Source organism: Rutidosis leptorrhynchoides, chromosome 4, assembly GCF_046630445.1.
Source record: "Rutidosis leptorrhynchoides isolate AG116_Rl617_1_P2 chromosome 4, CSIRO_AGI_Rlap_v1, whole genome shotgun sequence".
In the NCBI taxonomy this organism is placed as follows: domain Eukaryota; kingdom Viridiplantae; phylum Streptophyta; class Magnoliopsida; order Asterales; family Asteraceae; genus Rutidosis; species Rutidosis leptorrhynchoides.
Window position 1 is genome coordinate 309187752 of NC_092336.1, and position 12506 is coordinate 309200257.

Here is a 12506-nt window from a genome sequence, read left to right on the forward strand (position 1 = left end):
TGGTATTCCATGTCTGGAGACGACTTCCTTCAAATACAGTCGTGCTAACTTCTCCATCTTGTCATCTTCTCTTATTGGCAGGAAGTGTGCTGATTTGGTGAGACGATCAACTATTACCCAAATAGTATCAAAACCACTTGCAGTCCTTGGCAATTTAGTGATGAAATCCATGGTAATGTTTTCCCATTTCCATTCCGGGATTTCGGGTTGTTGAAGTAGACCTGATGGTTTCTGATGCTCAGCTTTGACCTTAGAACACGTCAAACATTCTCCTACGTATTTAGCAACATCGGCTTTCATACCCGGCCACCAAAAATGTTTCTTGAGATCCTTGTACATCTTCCCCGTTCCAGTATGTATTGAGTATCTGGTTTTATGAGCTTCTCTAAGTACCATTTCTCTCATATCTCCAAATTTTGGTACCCAAATCCTTTCAGCCCTATACTGGGTTCCGTCTTCCCGAATATTAAGATGCTTCTCCGATCCTTTGGGTATTTCATCCTTTAAATTTCCCTCTTTTAAAACTCCTTGTTGCGCCTCCTTTGTTTGAGTAGTAAGGTTATTATGAATCATTATATTCATAGATTTTACTCGAATGGGTTCTCTGTCCTTCCTGCTCAAGGCATCGGCTACCACATTTGCCTTCCCCGGGTGGTAACGAATCTTAAAGTCGTAATCATTCAATAATTCAATCCACCTACGCTGCCTCATATTCAGTTGTTTCTGATTAAATATGTGTTGAAGACTTTTGTGGTCGGTATATATAATACTTTTGACCCCATATAAGTAGTGCCTCCAAGTCTTTAATGCAAAAACAACCGCGCCTAATTCCAAATCATGCGTCGTATAATTTTGTTCGTGAATCTTCAATTGTCTAGACGCATAAGCAATCACCTTCGTTCGTTGCATTAATACACAACCGAGACCTTGCTTTGATGCGTCACAATAAATCACAAAATCATCATTCCCTTCAGGCAATGACAATATAGGTGCCGTAGTTAGCTTTTTCTTCAATAACTGAAACGCTTTCTCTTGTTCATCATTCCATTCAAATTTCTTCCCTTTATGCGTTAATGCAGTCAAGGGTTTTGCTATTCTGGAAAAGTCTTGGATGAACCTTCTGTAGTAACCAGCTAGTCCTAAAAACTGGCGTATGTGCTTCGGAGTTTTCGGGGTTTCCCACTTTTCAACAGTTTCTATCTTTGCCGGATCCACCTTAATACCTTCTTTGTTCACTATGTGACTGAGGAATTGAACTTCTTCCAACCAAAATGCGCACTTTGAAAACTTAGCGTACAATTCTTCCTTCCTCAATACTTCTAACACCTTTCTCAAATGTTCACCGTGTTCTTGGTCATTCTTTGAGTAAATAAGTATGTCATCAATGAAAACAATGACAAACTTGTCAAGGTATGGTCCACACACTCGGTTCATAAGGTCCATGAACACAGCTGGTGCATTAGTTAAACCAAACGGCATGACCATAAACTCGTAATGACCGTAACGTGTTCTGAAAGCAGTCTTTGGAATATCATCTTCTTTCACCCGCATTTGATGATACCCGGAACGTAAGTCAATCTTTGAATAAACAGACGAGCCTTGTAGTTGATCGAATAAGTCGTCAATTCTCGGTAGTGGGTAGCGGTTCTTGATGGTAAGTTTGTTCAACTCTCGGTAGTCGATACACAACCTGAATGTACCATCTTTCTTCTTGACAAACAAAACAGGAGCTCCCCACGGTGATGTGCTTGGTCGAATGAAACCACGCTCTAAAAGTTCTTGTAATTGGCTTTGCAGTTCTTTCATCTCGCTGGGTGCGAGTCTGTAAGGAGCACGAGCTATTGGTGCAGCTCCTGGTACAAGATCTATTTGAAATTCAACGGATCGATGTGGGGGTAATCCCGGTAATTCTTTCGGAAATACATCGGGAAATTCTTTTGCAATGGGAACATCATTGATGCTCTTTTCTTCAGTTAGTACTTTCTCGACGTGTGCTAGAACAGCATAGCAACCTTTTCTTATTAGTTTTTATGCCTTTAAATTACAAATAAGATGTAGCTTCGTGTTGCCCTTTTCTCCGTACACCATTAAGGGTTTTCCTTTTTCTCGTATAATGCGAATTGCATTTTTGTAACAAATGATCTCTGCTTTCACTTCTTTCAACCAGTCCATACCGATTATCACATCAAAACTCCCTAACTCTACTGGTATCAAATCAATCTTAAATGTTTCGCTAACCAGTTTAATTTCTCGATTCCGACATATATTATCTACTGAAATTAATTTACCATTTGCTAATTCGAGTAAAAATTTACTATCCAAAGGCGTCAATGGACAACTTAATTTAGCACAAAAATCTCTACTCATATAGCTTCTATCCGCACCCGAATCAAATAAAACGTAAGCAGATTTATTGTCAATAAGAAACGTACCCGTAACAAGCTCCGGGTCTTCTTGTGCCTCTGCCGCATTAATATTGAAAACTCTTCCGCGGCCTTGTCCATTCGTGTTCTCCTGGTTCGGGCAATTTCTAATAATGTGGCCCGGTTTTCCACATTTATAACAAACTACATTGGCATAACTTGCTCCGACACTACTTGCTCCGCCATTACTCGTTCCGACACCATTTGTTCCTTTCGTTTTATTAACCCCTGGTCCGTAGACCTCACACTTCACCGCGCTATGACCATTTCTTTTACACTTGTTGCAAAATTTGGTGCAGAACCCCGAGTGATACTTTTCACACCTTTGGCATAGCTGCTTCTGATTGTTGTTGTTGTTGCGGTTATTATTGTTGTTAAGATGATTGTTGTGGTTGTTGTTGTTGTTGTTGTTGTTGTTTTTGTTGTTGTTGTTGGGCCGTTTGTTGTAGTTGCGATTGATGTTGCAATTGTTAGGATAGTTGTTGGGATTATTGTTATAATTGCTGTTGTTGTTGTATTGGTGATTCTTATCACCGTTTTCCTCCCACTTTCTTTTGACTTGCTTCACATTGGCCTCTTCAGCAGTCTGTTCTTTAATTATTTCTTCAATCTGGTTCACTAGTTTGTGAGCCATTCTACATGCCTGTTGTATGGAGGCGGTCTCGTGTGAACTTATATCTTCTTGGATTCTTTCCGGTAATCCTTTCACAAACGCGTCGATCTTCTCTTCCTCATCTTCGAATGCTCCCGGACACAATAGGCACAATTCTGTGAATCGTCTTTCGTACGTGGTAATATCAAATCCTTGGGTTCGTAACCCTCTAAGTTCTGTCTTGAGCTTATTGACCTCAGTTCTGGGACGGTACTTCTCGTTCATCAAGTGCTTGAATGCTGACCACGGTAGTGCGTACGCATCATCTTGTCCCACTTGCTCTAGATAGGTATTCCACCATGTTAACGCAGAACCTGTGAAGGTATGCGTAGCGTACTTCACTTTGTCCTCTTCAGTACACTTACTTATGGCAAACACCGATTCAACCTTCTCGGTCCACCGTTTCAATCCGATCGGTCCTTCAGTTCCATCAAATTCCAAAGGTTTGTAGGCAGTGAATTCTTTGTAGGTACATCCTACACGATTTCCTGTACTGCTAGATCCAAGGTTATTGTTGGTATGTAGCGCAGCCTGTACTGCGGCTATGTTTGAAGCTAGAAAAGTACAGAATTCCTCTTCATTCATATTCACGGTGTGTCGAGTAGTCGGTGCCATTTCCTTCAAAATAGTTAAATGGAACAAGTTAATCATACAGAATATTAATAGTAGTTAATAGTATTTCGTAGCATAATATGAACTCATTTATAAAAGCTTTTTCTTCATATTAGCATTTTATAAGTTTAAATTCGGGTAGTACCTACCCGTTAAGTTCATACTTAGTAGCTAATATACAATTCAACTACTACAATTCTATATGAAAAACTGATTATAATAATATTTCGCGTTCAAACTTTTACACAATATTTTACAAACTTACAATACCGCTTATTTTACATATAGCATGAAATATAGCACACAATAAATTTGATACAAGATGGTTGTGAAGATAATTCTAGCTAGTACACAAGTCGTTCAGTAAAGGCAATAAAGACACGTAATTCATACGTCCAGAAACAAGTCATGCATTCTGGTTTTACTAGGATTACTTCCCATCCTTGGTCTTGTGGAACATAACCGTTATGGCCGTTGATAAGACAGCGTGTTGTAACGTCGTCAAAGGGACGAGGGTTACGTAATGTCCAACAGTCCCGTAACAATCTAAAAACCTCATTTCTTACCCCAATTACCGACTCCGTCACTTGTGGAAACGTTTTGTTTAATAGTTGTAGCCCGATGTTCTTGTTCTCACTTTGGTGAGAAGCGAACATTACTAATCCGTAAGCATAACATGCTTCTTTATGTTGCATGTTAGCCGCTTTTTCTAAATCACGAAGTCCAATATTCGGATATATTGAGTCAAAATAATTTCTTAACCCGTTGCGTAAAATAGCATTTGGGTTCCCCGTAATATATGCGTCAAAGTAAACACATCGTAACTTATGGGTTTCCCAATGTGATATCCCCCATCTTTCAAACGAAAGTCTCTTATAAACCAAGACATTCTTGGAACGTTCTTCGAATGTCTTACAAACTGATCTCGCCTTAAATAGTTGTGCCGAGGAATTCTGACCGACTCTAGACAAGATTTCATCAATCATGTCTCCGGGTAGGTCTCTTAAAATATTGGGTTGTCTATCCATTTTGTGTTTTTAAACTGTAAAATAGACAAGAGTTAGATTCATAAAAAAAATACTTATTAATACAAGCAATTTTTACATATATCATAAAGCATAAGCACACTATATTACATATATTACACCACACGAATACAACTATCTTATTCCGACTCGCTCATTTCTTCTTCTTCGGTTTTGGTTCGTTTTGCCAAGTTTCTAGGGATATATGATGTTCCCCTAATACGAACCGTAATTTTCCACATTGGTTTAGAAAAACCTGGTGGTTTAGAGGTTCCCGGGTCATTGTTACAACTTAAGGACTTCGGGGGTTGACGATACATATAAAGTTCATCGGGGTTGGAATTAGATTTCTCTATTTTTATGCCCTTTCCCTTATTATTTTCTTTTGCCTTTTTAAATTCAGTTGGGGTAATTTCTATAACATCATCGGAATTCTCGTCGGAATCCGATTCATCGGAGAATTGGTAATCCTCCCAATATTTTGCTTCCTTGGCGGAAACACCATTGACCATAATTAACCTTGGTCGGTTGGTTGAGGATTTTCTTTTACTTAACCGTTTTATTATTTCCCCCACCGGTTCTATTTCTTCATCCGGTTCCGATTCTTCTTCCGGTTCCGATTCTTCTTCCGGTTCCGACTCTTCTTCCGGTTCCTCTTCGGGAACTTGTGAATCAGTCCACGAATCATTCCAATTTACATTTGACTCTTCATTATTATTAGGTGAGTCAATAGGACTTGTTCTAGAGGTAGACATCTATCACATAATATCAAACGCGTTAAGAGATTAATATATCACATAATATTCACATGTTAAAAATATATAGTTTTCAACAAAATTTGTTAAGCAATTATTTTTCAACTAAACACGGTCGAAGTCCAGACTCACTAATGCATCCTAACAAACTCGATAAGACACACTAATGCAAAATTCTGGTTCTCTAAGACCAACGCTCGGATACCAACTGAAATGTCCCATTCTTATTGATTAAAAACGTTCCATATTAATTGATTTCGTTGCGAGGTTTTGACCTCTATATGAGACGTTTTTCAAAGACTGCATTCATTTTAAAACAAACCATAACCTTTATTTCATCAATAAAGGTTTAAAAAGCTTTACGTAGATTATCAAATAATGATAATCTAAAATATCCTGTTTACACACGACCATTACATAATGGTTTACAATACAAATATGTTACAACAAAATAAGTTTCTTAAATGCAGTTTTTACACAATATCATACAAGCATGGACTCCAAATCTCGTCCTTATTTAAGTATGCGACAGCGGAAGCTCTTAATAATCACCTGAGAATAAACATGCTTAAAACGTCAACAAAAATGTTGGTGAGTTATAGGTTTAACCTATATATATCAAATCATAATAATAGACCACAAGATTTCATATTTCAATACACATCCCATACATAGAGATAAAAATCATTCATATGGTGAACACCTGGTAACCGACATTAACAAGATGCATATATAAGAATATCCCCATCATTCCGGGACACCCTTCGGATATGATATAAATTTCGAAGTACTAAAGCATCCGGTACTTTGGATGGGGTTTGTTAGGCCCAATAGATCTATCTTTAGGATTCGCGTCAATTAGGGTGTATGTTCCCTAATTCTTAGATTACCAGACTTAATAAAAAGGGGCATATTCGATTTCGATAATTCAACCATAGAATGTAGTTTCATGTACTTGTGTCTATTTTGTAAATCATTTATAAAACCTGCATGTATTTGTGATGACCCGGAAATTTCCGATCAAATTTAAACTTTAATCTTTATATGTTCCTGACACGATGAGCAAAAATATGTAATGTTGAGTCTCGAAAGTTTTGAAACTATATTTCTGTAATCAAATATCCTTTGACCATGCCAAATGATTCACGAACAATTATGTGTAAATAAATATATACATATACATATACATATGTCTGATTTTAAATTGAGTTATATTAATGAAACATTGAACGGATTAGTTATTATGAATATAAGATATGAAATCTATTTTTTTATGAATTTGGAAATGCTATCAAGGTATTGAATGAATAATACTTTACATGAACGTATTTGTTCGATGTAAGTTTATCGACGAGATTAAAAGATAATATCAAATGATTGAATTATCGGATACATTGAACTTTGATTATGAGTCTCTGTTATGAGGTCCACTTTGAATTAGGAAACCCTTACTTTTTTAACGGTATTCGGAATAAATGGTAAAGTGATTTACAAGTAAGAACAAAGTATCACTTATTGGGAGGTAGACAAAAGCTAGTGGAGAAATGAATTCTATAATATTAGTTTGAATTATTTTCAAACGTACGAAAACGTTTTTCGATATAATAGAACCTGGTTATTTGATTCGATCGATATTAAAATTTTTATTTAGAAAGTTTAAGGAAAACGTTGGCGCATAAATGAATTATATCGACATAAGTTTTAAAGTATAAACGTTACGCGTTATAAGTTTTCCTAAACGAAATTAACTTTGAAATGTTAGTTGTTTTGATAAACTAAAAACTATATTAATATTTCCATACGATATGTACAAGGTTATATTTTTAAATGAAACTATATTTATATTTTACAAATTGATAAAAGTATCAAATCAGTCACAAACCGTTTTGATTCAAACTAATCTTATTAAACATGTTTTGATAAACCACGAGACTAGGATTTATAAAAGGAAATGATCAAAATATTCAAAAGATAAAGTTACACTTTGAGTGGGTTAGTTTTTAATTAATTTAAGTCTAGTTATTAATAAAGGTACGTGTCACAAAATGTTTAATTTAAAATAAAATATTTTGACAAACAACGAGACTTTAATTAATAGAAGGAAATGACCACAACGCTCAATTTTATAAGTTATATTTTTATAAAGGTAATTTATTGTTGAGTAAGTCTAATTTTTGTAAAAGGTACACGTCACGTAACGTAAAAGGCTAGTTTTCTAAATGTACGGAAGTGCGCCCGAAAAACCGAAAGTGGTACATGAGTCCTGAGACCACGACCGTGTCATTTTTGTAAAAATTATATTTTTACCATGCACGAGAATATAATATAATATTTAATTAATTCTAAAGATTAAATATATTATATATTAAATATATTTATTTTATGTAACAAAAGGTGTCGGTAGGATTTAAGATGCGTTTATATGTTGAAACAAGTGGTCATGCAAGTTGTGGTTAGGTGGCATAATTGTGTTTAAATACGAACGAAATCTGAGTCATTTCCTCATTCAATCTTTCGCAAGAACTCTATATATATATAAATTATTATTAGTCATGTTATTATTATTTATAAAGTTAATATTATTAATAATCTTATTATTATTAGTAGTATTAGTATTATTAATATTATACATAAAATACTACGACGAGGTCATGAGCGTATTATTTTCAAAACTAGTTTTCGAGTAGGATAGGCCGAAGGAAGTTATGGGTTATAGCTATGGAGGTGATGGGTATGGTTCATGGGTATGCTCGTGAGGTCAAATTTAGTGGTTGTCATCTCCGTTGTGTCTACGTACCTTTCCTGCAATATTGAATCTCAATATTGATATGTGAGTACTCATAATTTAATTTTTACATACTAATAGTGTATCCCTGACTAGTGCTCGAGAAATTAGGATTATGCATATTTGTACATTTGATATTGCCCTTAGATAGGTTATGTTGAATCTTAAAGGTTGTTATACTAGGGATGAAATAAGGTATAAGATATGCATGTCATTGGAAAGCTAGCGAAAAATTAAGAACTTTTCATTTAGATATCGAATGGATTCGATGAACGGTTAGAAAGTTATGAATTAAACAATTAATTTCGTAATTAAAATTGCTGATAATAATTAGTGAACTAACTTTCTGGGTAATAAAAAGTGGTTATTTGGATTCTACTCGTCGAGTAGATGAATTTTCATATAAAGCACGTCTCGTTTCGTTGAACGGTTGTCAAGTTATGGATAAAAGAAGTTTTGTAAATTTTGATGAAACGTCGATACGGAAACTGAAATTCTCGCTTATCTGCGTTGTTTCAGATTAAAACAAAAATACCACTGAATTCTTTGCTGTAAGGTCTAACAAACCACTCTAGCCAATTGTCAATTCGAGTCTCGACGATTTTTCTAAAAATCGTCAAAGTTGACTGTTGGGTCACATTTTAAAATTCTAAAAAGAGCTGAAACTTTTTTGTTAAAAATGTCAGTTTTGTATCAGTTGTCATGGTCGACCTGATGTGTGTTTACTTTTGCCAAAAATCATGTTATATCTTTGTGGTAACGAGAATTTGAAGGCTTTGACCGTTTGTCAATCCGAGTTTCGAGGAATTTTCTAAAAATCTCCAAAGTAGGCTACTCGGTCACTTTTGTAAATTTATTAAAGCTGAAAAATTAACTTTGAAACGCCGAAACCGCGTTGGCAACTACGAGTTGTCTAGGTTTAGTTTACTTCTGTAAAAATTAATGCTTAATCTTTTTGGTAATGTGTAACTTTTATCTTTGGCCGTTTATCAATCGGAGTTCCGATAATTTTTCTAAAAATCGCTGAAGTGGCCGTTTAGTCATGTTTGACCGAAAAATCATTTTTGTATAAGTTATTGTATTTTTGCATGCGACCTCGTTTTTACTTTAACCTTTGACTTTTGCACATTAGTCTCGAGCATTAGATTGTGGTACACTATGACTTGGCCTAATTTATTAGACAAATATTGACAAATACATAAATATATATAATTACTATAGGTTCGTGAATCCGAGGCCAACCCTACACTTGTTCAATGATGTTATATGTATTTTTACTACAAAATACAGTATGGTGAGTTTCATTTGCTCCCTTTTTACTCATTACATTTTTGGGCTGAGAATACATGCAAATGCTTTATTAACTGTTTTATAATATTTATATGCGTGAGTTTCATTTGCCTTTTTTACCCTTTATATTTTTGGGCTGAGAATACATGCGCAATTTTTATAAATATTTTACGAAATAGACACAAGTAATCGAAATTACATTATATGGTTGAATTATCGAAATCGAATATGCCCCTTTTTATTAAGTCTGGTAATCTAAGAATTAGGGAACAGACACCCTAATTGACGCGAATCCTAAAGATAGATCTATTGGGCCTAACAAACCCCATCCAAAGTACCGGATGCTTTAGTACTTCGAAATTTATATCATGTCCGAAGGAGGATCCCGGAATGATAGGGGATATTCTTATATGCATATTGTTAATGTCGGTTACCAGGTGTTCACCATTTGAATGATTATTTTTGTCTCTATGCATGGGACGTATATTTATGAGAACTGGAAATGAAATTCTTGTGGTCTATTAAAATGATGGAAATAAATGATTATGATAAACTAATGAACTCACCAACCTTTTGGTTGACACTTGAAAGCATGTTTATTCTCAGGTTTGAAAGAGATCTTCCGCTGTGCATTAGCTCATTTTAAAGATATTACTTGGAGTCATTCATGACATATTTCAAAAGACGTTGCATTCGAGTCGTTGAAGTTCATTAAAGATTATTATTAAGTAAATGACAGATTAGGTCATTTATAGTTTGGATATTATGAAATGGTATGCATACATGTCAATTTTCGATGTAAAGAAAGATTGTCTTTTAAAAACGAATGCAATGTTTGTAAAATGTATCATATAGAGGTCAAATACCTCGCAATGTAATCAACTATTGTGAATCGTTTATAATGTATATGAACGGGTCCTTTCAGTTGGTATCAGAGCGGTGGTCTTAGCGAACCAGGTCTGCATTAGTGTGTCTAACTGATAAGTCGTTAGGATACATTAGTGAGTCTGGACTTCGACCGTGTCTGCATATCAAAAGTTTTTGCTTATCATTTCGTGTCGAAAATCATCTACTTATCATCTGTAGAAAAATTACCTGCTTATCATTCTTAAGTCTAGACGCGTTTTCTTGCATTTATTGCATAATAGTGTATAGACGAAATCTTATCCTGGCATATCTGTTACTGTGAACTTTGACTGACATTTTTCAAAGATTCCTCCGTAATTTATGGGATTTTGGTAATATATATACATATGTAAATTATGTATTGAAGAATACTAAATTTAATTCCTATAATCTATTTCATATCAAAAAAAAAATTTCATTCCCTTGATCATACGAGATGGATCCCTCAACCGGTTCGAATTCCTCAGAGTATGATAGCTTTTCCGATATGGAGTTTCATTCGAGCTCTGAAAACAGTGTGACCGGAATGGATCAACCAATCAGCCATCATCTATTCTGGATGAAATGGGGATGGGTTCGTAGCCTCCTCAATCATTGGAGACAAGAAGAAGGTGATCCCTTCCATCCACCAAATTGCCCTCTTGGCGATGAACCTGAAGCACTTACCGGCGAACCTGTTCGAGAAACCATTTTCTCTCTCATCTCCAGAGCATCTCGTCATGACTATATACTACACCAAATTCTAGATTATATTTATCCGCTCGTCCGAACCGATAATCACCCCGGTGTGATAGAAGAAGTCAACGAGCTTCGCGCTCGGGTAGTGGCTTTGGAGAATACGGTACGAAGGTTACAAACACCATCAGCAGCACCAGCAGCATAACAAGTACCGCCAGTAACATCAACATCGCAAGCCTCAATATCATAAGCACCAGCAGCATCACCGGCATCAATAGCAACCACCATTATTAATATCAACAGGATCATTACCACCACCAACAATCACATCCGCACCACACACCTCAATATCCCAATTTGTATATCGGATATCAACGTCACACGCACCAAAGATACTAAGGAGTACCAACAACAACAAACGATGAAGTATTGATTCATAATTTCATCGGAGAAACATTCTGTGGTGATTATGTAATCTCTAAAGTTTTAGAGATTATCTATCTCAGCTTTAACCATAAACCAGATGAGTGGACAGAGATGATAGAAAAAAAGAATCGAAACCCTGACAAGAATGATGCGCCGTTTACAAGCTAGACTTGTTTTACCAAACAACATCAGCGGTACCCATAGCCTCGTCAACACAGTCTGTGTTGTCAACATCGTTAGAATCGTCAGCACCTCTAACCTCACAAGCTCTGCCAGTTCAAAAAAAAAAAAAAAAAAAAAAAAAAAAAAAAAAAAAATCACTGTGGAAACCATTACGAATTAATAACGAGTATATTGTATCAATGAGTTATGAAGTATTAACTCAGTTCCTCCAAAGAATTTATATGTATATCCTATATATATATATATATAAAAATTTTAAACCATAATAAATCCTTCTGTACTAAGCTATTATGTATGAAACTTAACTATCTGGTTAATTCATATTACTAATATGCTATGATGTACATCCTTCATTAGCTACGTAACCATCGTTAACTACAACCTCTATTTCAATTAAATGAATTCGGTTTCATAATAAATCAAGTGTATCATTCAATAACATGTTTGATTTTACACTTTCATCTTCGATGTACTCGAAAATTACTGGAAAACAACATTCGTATCTTGCGAAGTTAACAAAAGTTCTATAAACATCAGCATGATTCACTAAGGAAATACTTATAAATATTGAAGTATTGATTACATTAGTGAAATACTCCTCAAGAATTATGTAATCTCTAATGTTTTAGAGATTTTTCATTTCTAATTCAAGCCGAAAATCAGATGAGCTTAGTATGATATCAACTCATTGAATCTGTATTACATCTGAAGAAAATATACCCACATATATTTTTATAAAGATTGTAATGAACACTCTGGTTCAAAATATTA